At 33.0% G+C, this 19,354-nt stretch overlaps 1 pseudogene; it reads right to left on the bottom strand.

The window, feature by feature from the left end:
• Nucleotides 1-341: 341 nt before the first annotated feature.
• Nucleotides 342-1,779, bottom strand: LOC120146344 (annotated as a pseudogene).
• Nucleotides 1,780-19,354: the final 17,575 nt, after the last annotated feature.

The following is a 19,354-nucleotide window of genomic DNA, read 5'->3' as shown; positions in this document are numbered from 1 at the left end:
TTATTCTCAACAATGGTCATCAACAAATCGAGGTCAAAGAACGATTCTAACCAATTTATCAATTTTAATCACACAACAAACTTATCATGCAAATCCACATAATAAGAAATGACTAACGTTGTTTGTTGTGTATATATATATTGTGAATTGAGGAAAAATGTGTGTATTAATACATTTTAGATACTATGAATTAATATAGATATATATATACACAAACATTAAACATCCGAGTATTTCATGAAAAATATAGCATAGTCCACCAGAGTACTCCAGTATACTTTATGTTTGTTCCAAAACTGAGATGCAGAATTACAGAACTTGAACAACTTATCAATGATAACATATTGAATGATCAAAATTATCATAAATGCTTAATTGAAACAAGGAAATTAATGCAACAAAATTCCAAAACAACGGGGGATAATATTCTCAGCCATTCAGTGCAACAAGCACCACAAAATGAACTAAAAATTGTCAATAAACCTTAACTAACAACTGTCGCAAAGAACCATGTTATCAAGGGATACCTGCTGCACCAGCAGACCCGCACCACCATAACCACCGCCTCCGCGACCAAAGGAGGCCTGAACCAGGACCCTGTGTGCTCACAAGATGGAATTATATCAGTTTTTTGGTTTTAAGATAATAGCCCCATTCACATTATGATGCTTGGAGACATTTACTATATGTGTCTCGATTAAAGCTCATGTAGGAAACACTCATGAACAGTCAACTCCAAAACTTGTTCTTTGATCAAAGATAAATATAAGCTGGTTTAACAGAACATGGAAATAAACAAAACAAAGCAACAGTCTAAAGGATAACATATGTAACTCATGTTCATATGAATGACACTCTGGTTCAGGCAATTTCATGCTAATTCTCAAGTCAATTCAGATTCGAGTCAATTTCTGTTCGTGTCGTTCACATTTAAAGATCAAATAATCAATCAGATTTAGATTCGAGTTAATCAGGTAAGAGTAGATGGGACTTGGGTAGCATTACCCTGAATGAAGGCTGATAATCAGCAGGAGCACCTCCCTTGTCACCAAAATCACCTCCTCCTCGTGGACCTCCACGGTACCCATCTCTGTCACCAAATCTCCTCTCACCATCACCAAAGCGCGGCGGTCCACTGGTTCATAGAACAAAATTATTATCAAACCTATATAATTTTTTTAAAATAAAATGGCAAAAAAAATAAAAACAATTACCGTGGGCGACTATCAGAAGGGCCCATGGGACGACCACCAGGCCTAGTTTGTTTCTTCAAAGTAGCGGGAACAATCTCGGAGGGTAGATTAAGGTAAGTCTCAAAACTCAATCCCATCATTGGTAAGGTACCATAATAATGCATCCAAGCAAAGTTTCACGGACAATTCCTTCGATTTGAAGCTTTGCATCAACTTTATTACTTGAGATTTGGAACATCGATTTCCGGGTGCTTGCCAAGTTGTAATCCTTCTTGGCGTAGCAAACACCCTCTGATAAAATGCATAAAACCCAGGTTTGAATCCAGATAAGTATACGAATATAGGTTAACTGAAACGGGGATGGGATTTCATTTGATTACCTTGGAAGAGGTATTTGGATATCTCCCGGCGATTCTTTTCTGGGATGATCTAGAGAAATTGAGAAAACAAACTTATTAAAGACATCTATGGAAACCAGTTTCTATGAAATCAAATAGAACAGAGAAAAATTACCATGTTTGTGATGAGATTAGAGACGCAAAAGGAGCGGCTATCTGCTAAGGAAGACGCCTTTCTTCTCTCTGTTATAACTGATAAAACAAAACCCTACTTTGGAATGTATTATAGTGTTTTATGTTCAACATTCATTTTTTAACTTTTTGTAGGTTTCTTATTAGGCTTATGGGTCGACATCATTTGATAATGGAATTACATTGCCTTGTTTAACTCAAAATTGGACTCAATGCTAGAGGGGTCATAAGCCCACCACTGCATGCTATAATCCGTTTTGCTTTTTTCTGATTTTTTTTAATTTGAATTCTAAATCAATATATAATTCTTTTCACCTCCCTTAGAGTCTCTAGGTTGAGGTGTAAAAGTCTTTTACGTTAATATTGTTTAGGCAATTAGTTTAATACGGTTAAAATATCTTTGTTCTATTATGTTTTTTTCTAATTTAAAGAAACCTAAAATGATAGCTAAGTAGACACTGGCGCTCACTGCTGCCATGTTCTTCATCTGCTGCTAGGATGTGCAGTAGCTCAACGGGTGTGATGCAGGGTTCAAATCGCAGTCAAGGTCGTACTTTCGATCATTTCAAGTTTATCGTAATTATAGCCGTCGCGAATGTTATTGAGCGCTATTGTAGGAATAGCAGAAAACTTGGACGGCGACGAAATTATTTTTCACGGATATTATCACGTTTTTGATCTGTGATTTGAAACCCTGGAGTGACGTATGTTTCCAACCGGTAGTGGTCAAGCGGGGCCAGTTTTGCCATTCTATCGGCAGCTTGGTTGTTCCTGCGTGGGATCCATTCTAAGTCTGTGGCCCATGGGTGGTTTCTAAGCTTTGTGATTGCTTCAACAAGTGAGAGTGGACTGTTGGAAGCGTTTTTTTCATTGAGAAGCTCCGCTTGTGCGCTATCGGTTTATATTTTAAGATGCTCGAACCCAAGGCTCCATGCAAAGCGCAGACCATCGACTATTCCCTAAAGTTCAACTTGTAGGGTTGGGCAGTTTCCCGGGGGCGGAGCTCCCTTAGGCTAAAAGGGGCTCGATCTATGTAAAATTATTTTATATTCGATAGATTTGATCTAATAATATTTTAGTTATTGTAAAAATAAGTACTTAAATTAAGAAATATAAGAATTTATTAAATATTAGTCAAGTAGGGGCGAACTAAAAAAATGATAATCTAATACTAATACCGGTTGGTTTAACGGGATGAGGCACTAGGCCCCTTAAGGAAGGGTAGTAATTCGAATCTTGTCAATTACGAATGGAGCAAACTGGGTTGGGAGGGTCGCCTTGCCTCTGCAACCAATCCGAATTAATAGACCAATAAATTAGAAACCGGTGGTTATAAAAAAATGATGATAACTAATTCTCAATTTTTTTGGTCTAATAACAATTTAAGTTATTATAAATTTAATTATTAGACAAATTAGACATATTTTGTGAATTATAAGTTTAAATACTTAATAAGTCATCGTATTTTTGTTACAAAATTTAATATTTCGGTTATGGCTCCGCCCCTACAGTTTCCTATGTTCTTGCTGAATCCATATATCCATATTTCGTTGTGGTCGCGGATGAGACCACCAATTGAGCTTGAGCCAGTTTGTGTTTGCTACTGCTCCAGCAATGTTTATACAATAATCCTGGTGGCGAGGGGGATCCAGGTATTTTGGATAGCTATAGTGGTTTGTGGGAGTATAATGAGTCAAAATGCTTTGCCAAGGTTATGTTGCTTGTAATATCATTGTTGGTGACCCATAGGATCCACTGAAGATGCATTATTTCGATTCTTCCATGGCCTTATTAAGGCTGCGAACAGGAAGGACCAGCGTGTGCCATTTGCTTGTATTTTTTCGTGAGCATTTAGGTTGCCTAGCAGCCAATTCGTAGTGATCATGGAGAAAAATTTCTTGTGCCTGGGAAGGTACTATATGAAGCCAGAGTGATTTGTTAGTGTTACAGTCATGTAGGATGTAGAGGATGCTTTCTTGGATTGCATCGCATGTATGGCATGAGGGATCGTTCGAGATATGTTTGTTGGTTCTCTCAAGATTTGTCATTAGTTTGCCTACGAGTGTGATCCACATGAAGAGTCGGAGGCGTTGTGGGAGTGTAGTTTCAACACAAAGTTCTATATACTGATCTCAATATTCCAGTTTTGTTTGGTAAGCTATTTGTAGGCTGAATTAACGGAGAAGAGGTTGTTTGTCCCATCGCCAATTGCTTTTGTCTTCTGCGTCGGTTGTGTCTAGTGGTTTAATTGAAAGTATGTGGGATTGCAACTGGTTGAACTAAGGATGAGATAGCTGTGAGAATGCTGCCATGAAGGCTGAAAGTGATGGAAGGTTGAGTTGAGTTAGCAAATGAGGAAGGAGACGGTAAGAGGGAGAGATGACAGAAGAAGTTTTTTTTATTAACGGTAGGAAAATACTCGCCTTACAACCAGCTTATATAGAAGTTGTGCCTTCAAATTTACTCTACATCTATAACAGATTCATAACAGACTCCAACATTCATAATAGACTTCAACAGCTCACTCACACACACAATGCTCATATTAGGAGCACATGCACACGTTGCATATTCTAGAATACACTCGTGTAATCCAGACTTCATATTCCAATAATAGCATTACTATTCCATGTGCTATCATTGAGGACAAGTTGATTGGTCGTAGCGACTCATCAATATTTGAGTTGATGTAGTGAAGCCACGGAGGGGCCGAATTTAGGATCCAGTTTCATCCCAGAAATTTACTCTGGAACCATCTTCCAGGGACCAAGCAATGCATGACTTGAAAGGGTCCCAGATTTTTGTTAAACCACGCCAGAGGGTTTGCAATTTGGGCGTTGATAGAGGAAGGACATAATTCTTAGAAATTGTATTTTTGCCTTAGGAGTTTCACCCAGGTGTAATTAGGCTTTGAGGACTATAGTGTAGCATATCTTCATTAGGAAAGCGATGTTCCATTCATGGAGTTTCAAAAGTCCCAGATCACCACGATTCAATGGTTGAGTGATAGAGGGCTAGCTAACGAATGGGGTTCTATTTCCTGTAGGATTTGCTCCCCAAATGAACTGGCGAAGGGTGTTTTCCATGTCTTCGCAGATGCGTTTAGGGAATGCATTGTTTGCATAAAAAAAGACTGGTATGACGGCCAACACCGATTTGGCTAGGGTTATTCGACACACCAGAGAGGGATTTTGTTGCCCATCCATTTAGTTTGGACCTAATCATGTCAGTGTGAACGTATAGTCTTCGTAGTTTTGTTCTTCGGTGTAATACCGGGGTACCCAATACTTGCCTAGAGATTTTACTTCAAGGAATTTGAGCAGGTTGTTGATGGATGCCCGAGACTCTGGTGGTGTGTTTGGGAAGTAGTAAATTTATGATTTTGTGTGCTCACACTATAACACACCTACTCGTACCCGACTCGGATACGAATATGAGGTGTTACATTGACTTTTCAAATGCTTTGACTCTTTTAAAATACGACTAAAACTTGACAAGAAAGCAAAACTTAATAAACATAGTTAAAATACATATCAGAGCATCTATACTTTAAACATTTATGATACATGCCAACCAAAAATTCCAATAACAAAATCACATATGATTCAAATTTCTTTGATCTGATACTCTTCAAGATATGTTGTCCTGCCTTGCTTACTCTACTTACTCCTCTGAACCTACGTGTGAAAACACTCACACATTAAGTCTTTGACTTAGTGAGGCATATGAGTATAATAAAACAATAAACATTTATTTAAGTTACTTACGAAAATCAATCTACGTTTCAAATAAATAAAGACTTTTAGGCACTGTTCAATTCATAATCAATTTACATTTCATAAAAACTACATATGCAATTAAACACTTTTTAATCCATATCAATTTGTTTAATTAGCCTAACGTATATCATTGAGAACTCAAGGTATATGAGTACAGTGAAGTTGTGCACTATAATGCAGTCACCACTGCCACGTAGAATTTGCACCGAAGTGCCACATAGAATATGTACCGAAGTGCCACGTAGAATATGCACCGAAGTGCCTCATAGATTTGTCCCGTAGGACAGCGTAGAATTTGTCCCAAGGACCACGTAGAATTTGTCCTGAAGGACCGCGTAAAACCCTCGACTATTGGCATGCCAATATACCTATTTCTCATGGTACATACTTTGGGCTTTAACCATTTAATTAATTCACATAGTTTATCCGTATTATCGTTTGTTCACATAAAGGATTTACTCATACCATTTAATATAACATCTCGCAACTTAACATTTATTCCATAGAACATATTCACATTTAACATTTTCACATATAACACTCATATCTCACATAGTATTATTTAAATCCATATATCATTTCTTGTCATAGTTCATAAACACAAATATATCAAAATCAGAAAAATATCATAACATAGACCAAATCATTTTCATTATCAATTTTCAAGATTGGTTCCTCACAAACCAAATTATTCAAAATTTATTTAACAAAGCATGATAAAAGTATTTCATAATAAATTCAAAACCTTTTTCTTTCAAAACATTCGAGGTTGACTCATGTGAGTCTTCCTCTATTATATAAAGTATGGTAAAACTCACCTTTGCCTCACGTAAGTTCTAAACGAATTCCTTTAAACTTTGTTCAATCTTTTCACTACTTCGATTTCGTTTGATATGCTTTCAATCCACTACACACACGTCCAAGATAAATATCGAATCTCACTTAACGTCTAACCAATTAGCATTACATAATCAAAACGAAACACATAATTTAAACTTTCAAACTGAATATTGCCAGCACTCTACACACAATACAGTCTTTTCTTCTATGGTACCAATACCTACTTCAGTATCGATACCATTTTGACATTCTAGAATTTCATCTTCCATTACAGTATCGATATCTTACTCTTGGTGTCGATACCTCCATATTAGTATCGACTACTTCAATCAGTATCGACACTGTTCATCCGATTCATACTATTTCCTTAAATTTAGCCTTATACGGTACTGTTCTTCCAGTACCTACCCAGAATTCACCTATTTCACTTCGAAAATTACCCAACTTCACCTAAATCTCATACTTTTAACCCCATTCATGCCCTTAAACTCATTACACTTTCCAAATACAAAAAAAACAACATCTAAAATTCACCATAGAACTCTTAAAACTAAAAACCATACCAATCCTTCAAACATATTATCAATTTCTAACACTTCTAACATCTTATTCAAACCCTTGACAAGTCAAATATACCTTTAACATCCAAATATAAATCATTTTTCAATGATTCCCTTAAAAACTCATTTTACTAAATTACCATTAACTCATCAATCCAATAGTTTTTTAGTTATCTTTAAGCTTCCTTAAACTGCTATAGCACCAAGGACTAAAAACCTACTCAAAAGTAAAGAAAAAGATCAACTTTAAAATCACTTACCTTGGCCATGGTGTTCACAGTGGAAGAAGAGAATAGAAGAGCTTCCAGATTTTTCCTTTCTTTCTTTCTTCATTTCATCACATGTTATAACCTTAAGAAATGAATTTTAAATTTTTCTTACCAAAAGACCATTTTGCCCTTCCATTCTTCAATCTTTAATAAAGTCATAAACAAAATTTTCCAAAATCAATCATTGTACATTTCAATTATCTTACTTAAACCTCTAAATTTTAAATCTTTACACATTAGTCACTGACCTGAAGTTTGGGGTATTACAGTTATCCCCTTAAGAAAATTCGTCCTTGAATTTTCACTACACAAAGAGATGAGAAACTTTTCTCCTTATGTCCTCTTTACGCTTCCATGCCACCTCTTCCACTTTGTGATTACCCAAAGCACTCTTACTAACGGAATCATCTAATTTCTTAGTTGTTTAACTTCATATACTAAAATATGTACTCGTTCCTCATAAATCAGGTCAAATTGAACTTCTAACTCTTAGAAATGCTATGTGTGAAATGATATGATCTATATCTTCTGAGTATCGAAACATAAAAACATTTTTATATTGAATAATCCTCACTTTCTCTTCAACTTTCTTGATTAAATATGGCCCCACTATGCCTCGATTTTCAATTCAAACCAACTTAATGGTGTTCGCACTTTCTCCCATATAAATCTTAATTGAGTTATCTTAATGCTTTACTTTAATTCGCTGACATGTAACCATTTAAAACAAACTCGATGATAACTCTTACATCTTTTCTTTTAAGATCCTTTATTCGATACATCAACAAAGGCTTTAATTTAATTATAAACTCAAAATACTATCTTACTTTAAAGAAAATCACTTATACAAAACTCTCAAACTAGAAATGTCTTTAGGCTTTGTCGTATCAGCCACCACCTTAACCTTTCATTTTGGAGTTGATAAGCACGTCATCAGACTACAAGAAATTCAATCCATTTCCCTTCTTTCCACTCCTTTAATTCAACACATACTTTTGACTATTGAGATTCGTGTAGATAGTGGTGTTCTATCAAAAATAACTATAATCATTTCCAACTCGAGATCGTGAGTTAGATGATTTCTTCCATAATTCTCTATTTGCTTTGAAACATAACCCAAATTTTTCTTATTGCACAAACACCATCACAACTATTATAGGATGCATTACTATGATTTACATAATCTTTTCCATATTCTAATTATACTAACCTTAGAGCTTATTTCAATATTCTTTTTAACATCTCGAATTTCTTGACACTTAACAGTCCAAATAAGTAATATGTCTATCCTCAAAACTTGATCAAAGGAAAAGTAATGATCAAAAAATTCTTTAGGAATCTTCAAAAATAGCCAACAAATCCCAAGAACTTTGAAATTCGAAAAACATTCTTTGGAAACTATCATTCGACTATATCTCGTGCTTCCTTGATATATATAATATATATAGATATATATCCTTATCGCCTTAGCCGCGTCTATGGACAAGAAACACAACCTTAGACAAATCCTCATCACACTTGGTCAACTTAGCACTTAATTTTTTCCGATCTTTTACACTCCAACACACACACCCTTAATGTATCTTTTAAACCCTGAATCTACCCAAACTAACTCTCTTTATGTGTAAGGAAAGAAATACTAAAGTTAAATCGAGTTCTTAAGACCTTGTTAAAAGACTTCCAAAACTTTGAAGTAACCTTAAATCTCCATCAGATATGATGAGACATATACTTCATGTCAAACAATCTTTTTATATATAACCCAAGTACTTATCCATAGAATATTCACCTTAAGTTAAAATAATGTGCGCTAACTTAGTCAATCTATTCATAATCGTCCAAATTTAGTCTCGAAAACTAACATGATACAAAGTTCATAACAACTCTTTCTCAATTCCACTGAGAATTGAAAATTGTTTCCTTTCATTCTAATTTATTATTACCTTATTTTCAATTTACCATTAAGCCAAACTTATAAACTCCACTTCTATATAACCTTTTCGTACTTGATCTTTTAAACCATTCACTTAATTTCTTATATCTTTATTCCTTTTAGAGTAAAATATTTCTTATCATTACTACCTTAATAGATCCTATAAATTTATATTTTATCCTTGTTTTATTGTATCCCTAACATGTACTTTATATTCTTCATTGGTTTTAACAGAATAGCTTTAACTTCCATTTCTTAATTAAAAAGCTTTATGATAACATAGGTCATCTCTTTTTCTTACCCTAGTACCCTTCTAATACTACTTGTAACCATTATTGATTGCACATTTTATTGCACTCTTCTAACTTTGGTAGTCTAACTATTATTAAAGAACACTACTCTTTATTATTCCTTATAGTTAAAATTTCTCCACTTGATCCATAAAAATAGATTCAAATACATATCTACTCATAAATTACTTTTTCTCATTCAACTTGTACAATTTCTGGCGGATCTTCCAATCTCGTTTACCAAATTTTCTTTTAACAGAACTTGCTATTCTAATTCCTGATATATTATCAATTAAAAATTTCCTATCTACATACATATTTCAATTTAATTTTTCTCTTACTTCTAGCAAAACCCGCTTAATTTGCCTTCTTTACTACAGTAGAATCATTTTCAAATATCCTCTATAACATTGCAATTACTTCTCTGGCTTACTTTCGAAACCATCAATTTCCAACTGATCTTATTATTACCTACCTTGCATTTCCTTGTTACTTACTAATTCAAATAAATGTTGCCTCTTTTACTAATAATTTGCTTAGTGGGTGTCGTTGTCGTCTTTTAGGTGAGCCTCGAAATTGGGCTTCGACTTGGATTAAACAATTGGAGTCGCCACTGATCATTTATTTTAAAACAAATGGGTTGATCGGATACCTATTTCTTACCTGATATGCGTCTTTCCAAAGATGTGTCAGATTCGAGAGTTGGTTATAGTCAAGGAAGGGTTAGCACCCTTGAAATTCCCTTTCAGTACTACGCAATTTCCAGTTGTCTTAAATTAAGAAAATTGTAATTTAAAATTGAAAAGTAAAAATACGATCCCAATTACTTACCTTAGATAGTTTTAAAGGTGTACCATTAAGAGAGTCAGAAACGTGTTAGTAAAAAAATGAAAATAAATAGAATAAAGAAAATAAAAAAACGCCCGAATAAAGGAATAAAAAAAAGAGAAGATAAAAATGAATACGATAAGAAAAATAAAATGAAAAAAGAATGATAATAATAAATACATAATAAACAAATAAAAATAAAATAAGAAGAAATAAAATAAATAAAACAAATGTAAAGAAGATAAAAAATAAATAATAAGATAAGGAATAAAAATAAAATGAATGGAGGAAAAAAATAAAAAGGGTAAATAGAAATAATAAAATAGAATAATAATAATAATAGTAATACTAATAATAAAAATAGTAAGTAAAGAGTAATAAAATAAAATAAAAATAGAAGGGTATAAGAATAATAAATAAAATATATGTATATGTAATAATAAATATAATATTTGCAACAAATAAAAAAATAAATGGAATATATATATAATAAATAATAGTAATACATATAATAATAGAGAGAGAGAGAAAATATAATAATAGTAGGGAAATGAAATAAAATAAGATTAAAAAAATATAATGAATATACATAAATAAAATGTTTTAAATAATAATAATAAATTAAAAAAGATAAAACAAAATAAAACATATAAATATAATAATAATAATGAATATATATAATAATAGTAAGGAAAAATAAAATTAAAAAATCGAATTTTTTAAAGCTCTCCCTCCTCTTTCCAAACGTCGAACGATTTTCACAAAATAGTCTCGGGGTTCTGTAGATCTAAAAAGTTAGTTTTGAAAAAAAACCCTCTGGTCATCGGCCTTTTGAGTTTTTTGGTTTTACAAATCGAAAGCAATAAAAAACGACACATGCAAGCCTAACAACCGAAAAAGGTAAGGTTTTTTACCTTTGTTGCCTTTGAAACTTTGCAAAAAAATGCTTTGATTGCTCCAAATTTTCTGTTCGTATTTTGTGTATCAATTGTGTGTTACAATAGTGAGTTACAATGGCTATTTATAATGCTTGGATCCTATTTTTAGGAGTTTGAATCATAGTAAAACTCTATCGTATTTTTAGGAGTTTGAATCCTAGTAAAACTCTAACATTATGCTTGTTTTTCTGAATCCCACTAAAGGGGTTATTGAGAGTGTTATACCCAGACGAAAAGTTTGTGTTGACAGTGGGGATGGGTCATTAAGAGTTCTTTATGAATTTTAAATAAGCAGCTAAATCCAAGAGATTTCGAATTCAAAATAACTCTTTAAAATTCTATTCAAACGGTTCATATGTATACTACATTCTACCATTTATCCATACTCAACTTCATGTCTTTCCTTTGTCTTAATCAAATCAAATATCATTGGAAAATACAATTATCGTTGGCTTTCATGTACAATTGGGAATTTGATTCCCTAGCAAATAAATATCAACGAAACCTAGTTCAACTTCAAAATATTTCGCCAAACTACCTTAATCTCTTCAATCCTAATATTTGATCAAATTTAAAAAGAAATATTTCTATACTTTTAACTGCGAAGCTCGTCAATCCATATTAAGCAATCTTTATCAATACAAATCATTTTTACATCTTATGGTGGAAGTTAATCGTTCGTACTTGTTTCCTATAAAATCTTTTCTTCCGAACCTTTCAGAATCATTGACCTTGAACAACTATCTATTAGGGCTTAATAATGAAAATGTCTAATCTATAATTGAATTTATTATAAATTCTCGATAGAGACTTATACACTATTCATCCTTACTTTTGCGAAGTAAAACATTTAACCGTCACTTTCTATTATGAAATTAATTTTAAATCCAACATTATTCAGCTTCTCCCCTACACTCGGAGTTTCTTGAACTTCATATCCTGATTCGCTTCGGGAATCATCGTAGTCTGACATCTATTAAGATATTATCACTTAAGTAATTTAGAAAAGACAACATACTCATTATACTACCATATCAGAGATTTTTTTCATTTCGTTGGCATATACAAACCAGACATTATTGACAGTCGACCGACCGATCTATTTCGAAAACTTGACTCAACCTAAGCTCTGATATCAATAAATGTAACAACCCCGACCCGTACCCGACCCAGATACGAATCTGAGGTGTCACATTGCCTTTTCAAACGCTTTGACTCTTTTAAATACGACTAAAACTTGACAAGGAAAGCAAAATTTAATAAAACATAGTTAAAATGCATATCAGAGCATCTACACTTTAAACATTTATGATACATGCCAACCAAAATTCCAACAACAAAACACATACGATTCAAATTTATCTGATCTGATACTCTTCAAAGATATGATGTCTTGCCCTTACTTACTCTACTTACTCATCTCAACCTACGTGTGAAAACACTCACACGCTAAGTCTTTAACTTAGTGTGGCATAATGAGTATAATAAAACAATAAAACATTTATTTAAATACTTAATACGAAAATCAATTTACGTTTCATATAAATAAATATACTTTTAGGCACTGTTCAATTCATAATCAATTTACATTTAAAAAAAAACTACATATGCAATTAAACACTTTTCAATCCATATCAATTTGTTAATTAGCCCAACGTATATCACTAAGAACTCAAGGTATGTGAGTACAGTGAGTTGTGCACTATAATTGCAATCACCACTACCACATAGAATTTGCATCGAAGTGCCACGTAGAATATGCACCGAAGTCCCATATATTTGTCTTGAATGACCGAGTAGAATTTGTCCCAAAGGACCACGTAGAACCCTCAACTCTTGGCAAGCCAACTACACCTCTAATTTTCATAGTACATACTTTGGGCTTTAACCATTTAATTATTTCACATAGTTTATTCGTATTATCATTTGTTCACATAAAGGATTTACTCATAGAATTTAATATAACATTTCTCAACTTATCATTTATTCTAATAGACATATTCACTTAGCACATATTCACATAGAACATTCTCACATATAACATGTACTCATAGGATTTCACATAGTATTATATTTAAATCCATATATCATTTATTTTCAAAGTTTATAAACACAAATATATCAAAATATCATAAAAATATCATAACATAGACTAAATCATTTTCAATATCAAACTTTCAAGATTGGTTCCTCACAAACCAAATTATTCAAAATTTATTTAACAAAGCATGATAAAAGTATTTCATAATAAATTCAAAACCTTTTTCTTTCAAAAACATTCAAGGTTGACTCATCGCGAGTCTTCCTCCTATTATATATAAAAGTATAGTAAAATGCACTCACCTTTGCCTCACGTAAGTCCTAAACAAAATCCTTTAAACTTATATTCAATCTTTTCACTACTTCGATTCGTTTTATACACTTTCGATCCAAATCTACACATCAACACATCTAAGATAAATACCAAATCTCACTTGACGTCTAACCAATTAGCATTTACACAATCGAAACAAAACACATAATTTAAACTTTCAAATTGAATAGTATCGGTACTCTACACATAGTACGATAATTCTTTTCTATGGTACCGATACCTACTTCAGGGATAAAGATAGTTTGGAAAGTGTGGGTCCAGTAAGGGAATGACGTGTTTTAGTCAACGCATAATGATTTTGTGATCAATTTATACATCACCATGCATAAACTAACATGACAAAAGCCTGAGGATTGAGGGCAGTATTTTTTCAGGAGTAGTACAAGCACATTTTTGTTTATCATTGTCAATAGAGTTACCTTAAAAACATGGTGAATCATATGGCAAACTGAAGTTTTTACTACTAACCATTGGCATTGGAAAAAATCGACATGAAGTTCATCGTGGCGCCATGTCATGTAGTGCTTTGTGTATTCTTTGGGTGATGGTACATTACCAATGTAACACCCAAAACCGTATACGCAACAACACAAGTTACAGATGTCACATCAAAATTTCAAAACATTTTTTTAATTGAACTAAGTAAAATTTTGTTTCATTTAAACATCAATAGCTTCATAACTTGAACAATTATTATAAAATAATTATTCAGAGAAAAATCGTAATATAATATTTTTAAGCATAATTTAATATCATAATATTAATTATAATTAATACTAACTATATTAAGAAATTACAAACATTTCATTCTCGTATACATACTAGCTAGAACTTTTAAAACACAGTAGGATGCCATCATTGTTACCTGTAAATATTTCCTTAGTGATTGATGCCAAGCTCAGTCCCTTACACCTTTTTCTTCCTTTTACCTACGCATGAAAATCATCACACGCTAAGTATAAATTTAGTGAGGCAATCATACAATATTTAAAGCAATCATACGAATATTAAAGCAATGCAACACATAAATTTAAATGAATAACCATATTCAATGCAATATCACTTTACCTGTATTCTAACCATGTTACCATATATTAACATGATATAATCAGATATCAAGTTTCTTACCAATATACTAGCCATTCATTCCACAAGCTCATAAGCTTATTTGAATTTTTTACCATTTATTAACCAATAAACCATAGCCCAAAGTATAATTGTATGAGGACCCTGGTATAGGAGTCAAATATTGCACAATTGTGCTGAGGTCGAGCCTTGCTCACCTAATAATGCACCGTAGTGCTGAGGTCGGGCCGTGCCCACCTTATACACCGTAGTGTTTTGTACCATGTATCTTCGCTAGACACTTTAGTGCTATCTAATATACAGTTGCTAGACTCTATGACATGCCATTATTACCACTGACCCTCAATAACATACTTGGACATATATCTATTTTATTTGATCCATCCATGGCAAAGTATATCAATACCATTAACCTTTAGGCAGTTCATACCCGAAATAACATTTATGATAAACATCACAGTATTCATGATAACATTATGTGTAAATAACAATGATCAATGCATTTATATTCACCTTTGACATATCTAGAATATCAATTATATGATAAATGCCATAAAAATCATGACATATAATTAAGGTGACTTATCGCAAGTCCTACTCAATGATGTATAACATCATATATAATATTATTCTGCATTGCACTCACTTTGAGACTTTATATGCAAGTCAAAATAATAAGACTCACTAAACTTTAACTTGATCCTTTGCTTCTAATTGGTAAATCCCAAAATTGTCTTAATTTAATATCCTCGTAGTTTGCACTACCTTTAAAGAAATATATTTTATATTAATATACACCTTTAAAAATTATATTGAACCAATGGAAACTAGAATCAATAGGAATATCCATAGGAAATTATTCTAGTTCAATTTACAATTTATGATGAATTTTAAAGTTGACTGACAAATTTGTTTTAAACAAATTTGCTTGCCCCGTTTTCGACCTATCCTTGATTAAAATTCATATTTTTATATACCTAGAAATAAGTTTTCGTTTGTTCAAACAAAACTAGACTAATATAAGAATCCAAAGGTATAAAAATAATCCTCTAATCATTTTTTATAATTTATGGTAATTTTCTAAACTTACTGTCTAGAACTAAGTTCTAAGCAGATTTCACCAATTTGCATTTTCAACTTGTTCACTACTTCTATTAGCTCACAAAATGCACATATATTCTTGCATCACAAATCACATAACATTTTTGGAGTCACTTCTTACCATAGTAACTCCTTCACTGGCTCATCGCAAGCCAATTTTGTTCGATAACATAAGTACAAATTAAATTTGCACTCACCTGGTGTCCTTAGCTTGCAAACTTCCCTAGGATTCACATTCCATCCTTAAGCTTTTCCTTAGCTTTAATATTGTTTGATCTTTATTTCAAGCACACAATCTAAATGAACATTACCAAGCATATAAAATTCAAACCAAATGTTAGAATCTTACTAACATAGGCATACTTGGAAATAAATTCCTAACAAACTTTTTGATGCTTATTCGATACAATTTTATGTCACAAAATAAATGTTGACCTTAATACTTCTACTTGAGCACTCAAGTTCCTTTTTATCCCAACTTCACATAACATTTTTACTTAGCTCCCAACCTTCCATATTTGTGATTTAAACTTCAACTTTTACCAGCTTTCCAAAAAATCCAATTTCCATCCTAACTTCAATTTAAATCATAGTACATCAACTATTGAACAATAACAAAGCAATTCACAATTTTTCCAAAATTACCGATTTGGTCCCTCAACTTTTCAAAAATTACAAAATGGTCCCAAAATTTTTCTAAGGCTTACATAATACTTACTACATCATTTCCATCCCCTATATAATTTTTCCATAATTTTTCTCATCCTCTATAGTTAAGGTCGAATGCTTTGTATGTTTAAGATTAGGGTTTTCCTGATTTTACTCAATTTTGATTCGATTCAAGCATGAAATCAACTTCTATTCAACCTTACAACACCTCTACAATCAAATGCCTAATCAAATTTCATCAAAACACAAAGTTCCAGAACTATACAATTTGACTGAAAATCATAGAAGCATTTCTAGGTGGATTGAACATGTTTTTAATCATCAAACAAGCTTGAAAATGACTCTGCAACCTCAAAAACATCAAGATTCATCATCAATTCCACAAACCCTAATATGAACATAAACCCTAGAATTTGAGATCTTTGAAATCAAGCAAGATTAACAAGCATAAATGGTACCAAAAGATAGCGTTTTTCACGTATAACAATTTTCTATTTCACGACATAACTCAAAATCCAAAGGAAATTGCTAAAAAATTGAAAAGAAATTTTCTCTCACCTTTGGAGGAGCTCACGTCTTGGGAGAAGAAATATGAACAAGATAACATGAAATTTTAGATTAATTTCATGTTAATTTACCTTTAATTTAAGCTTAAATGAATATTTTAGATTAATTACCATAAAACCAAGACACCTCAACCTTATCATTTTCAAAATGTCAAAGATGAACAAAATATTTTTCCCTTTACAACTTTGCCCATGTCATTTTCCAAAAATTTCAATCTTGCGATTTTTCATTCAACGGTCCAAATTGAACATGGAAATAAATTCTCAAATCCAATACTCCATATTATTTTCCATTATTTTAAAATATGGAAATAATATTTCTAAGCTTAATTTATCATCTTTCTAATTTTCTCAAAATTTCTATTCGATCCGATTTACCGAATTTTTATCGAACTATAACACTTTCTAGTTTTTAACAAAATTTCTATAGCAAGAATTTGATTTCAATAAAACCCCAATATCAAGATTAAACTATCCATTTATGCAATAAAGTTTCTTTTTGGAAAATTACCACTCATGTCCCTAAACTTTCCTAATTTTTTATTTTAGCCACCAAACTTTCAAATTTTACATTTTGGTTACTAACCAAAACGTTGGGGCATTACAACCAAGGCTTGCCATGAAAGCTGGCTGAGAAATTGAAAACAAATTGGGAGTTGGGTATGCTCCAAAATAGGTTACATCAAAAGAGCAAATTTCTTTGAAAAATTAACTACTTCCTCCTTTAGTTTGTTTGTGTCATTGCACCATTGTCCAGATTAGGAGTTGGGTATGCTCCCAAATAGGTTACATCAAAAGAGCAAATTTCTTTGAAAAAATTAAATGCTTCCTCCTTTAGTTTGTTTCTGTCATTGCACCATTGTCCTTTGGGTCTTGAGGGAAAATATGCAATTTTTTGTTATCTTTGTATGGTTTTACGATGGAAATATTTCGTATTACGGTCACCCAAGGTAATCCGGTCAACACAAGATCGTTGTTGCCAAAGCATTTCTTATTGGTCTAGGAGTTGCTCAATTTCAAGTTGTAGGTTGGATTCTAGTTGTACTAGAAAGTTGGAGTGTCGATGGGCGAGGGTTTTCTGGACTCCTCGTAGGCGTGACATTGTGATCTTCTTCTTGTGCCGATGTATCCAAACACTATTTTGATCCATGTATCCCCAGCTTTGGTGAATTTTGAAATGGTTTCTGATTTTTTTGTGGAATCCTAGTTGTCCAGGAAAATCTTAATGTTGGATCCATCTCAAGAAGTAACGAATTGCGGGTATGTGAGCGCGGGCCTAAGTTGCCAACTTGTAGGAGAAGTGGTATGTGATTAGATCTCATGCAAAGTAAGTGTTGAACAACAGATTCCAAGAATGATGAGTCCCATGAATGGTTGCAGAGTACGCAGTCAAGTCTTGCATTACCGGTGCCCCGTTCCAAGTGAACTTCAGTCCTTGGAATCCCATGTCACGTAGCCTCGAGAAAATAAGAATTGACGAAAACCATAGAATGGTTTAGTGGAGGTGGTACAACCCCTTCTCTCGTCGTTACTTATTGTTGCGTTGAAGTCACCAAGTAGTAGCCATGGGTATTAATGGAGTTGGCTAAGGATTGTAGAAGTGGCCATAAAAACCTTCTTTTGGTGGCATTTGGGCTTGCATAGATGAAGGTTGCAAGGAAGGCATCATGGATGTAGATAAATTGGAAGTGATTTAGGAGTATGTCGACTTGTATATTGTCATACCAACATACCCATATACCCCAGAGAATCCATCAGCTTCTACATGGTGTGAGTTGAGGAACCCTATTTTATGAATAAAGTTGTCGGTAACTTGCCCGCTGATGCAGGGTTCAATGATGCAAACTACAACCGGTTTGTTGTCACGAAGATATTGTCTGGCAGCCTGTAGAAAATTTGGGTGATCACATTCCTACACATTTCAACACGTAATTTTGATGTCCATCATAAGAGTATGGCTGTTTTGGTCTATTCAAGCATGTCTGCGACTTGCTTATCGTCGTATCATGTGTTTGTGATGTCTATTACATTGAATTGGTATGTACCCTTTAAATTTGTCCTCTTATGGGTCAGGAGGTTTTCTAGATGGTGACGTTTGTGGCAAGGAAGAGCTTGTTTTGTCGGTTTGAAGCTCATGTGATGTACATGTTGCGTTTGTTCCAAGGGAGTTGGGGTTTGCATTTTGGGAATCACAATTGTTGAGTGACGTTGTTTATCGAGAGGAGCAGTATGAGTTGGGGCTGGTGTTTTACGATTGAGGTTTTTGGTTTGTGTTTGAGTGATCACAATGGGTCGATGTTGGGATGTTGTATTTTTTTCTTTAGAGGTTTTTGTCTCTTTGGTCAATTTGTTGATTGGTGTGACTGTTTGTTGTATGTTGCTCAACCATATTATTTTC

This window comes from Hibiscus syriacus, unplaced genomic scaffold (genome assembly GCF_006381635.1).
Source record: "Hibiscus syriacus cultivar Baekdansim isolate YM2019G1 unplaced genomic scaffold, ASM638163v2 tig00110912_pilon, whole genome shotgun sequence".
NCBI lineage: Eukaryota > Viridiplantae > Streptophyta > Magnoliopsida > Malvales > Malvaceae > Hibiscus > Hibiscus syriacus.
Note: the sequence above shows the minus strand (reverse complement) of the source record. Positions and strands in the feature narration are given on the sequence as shown.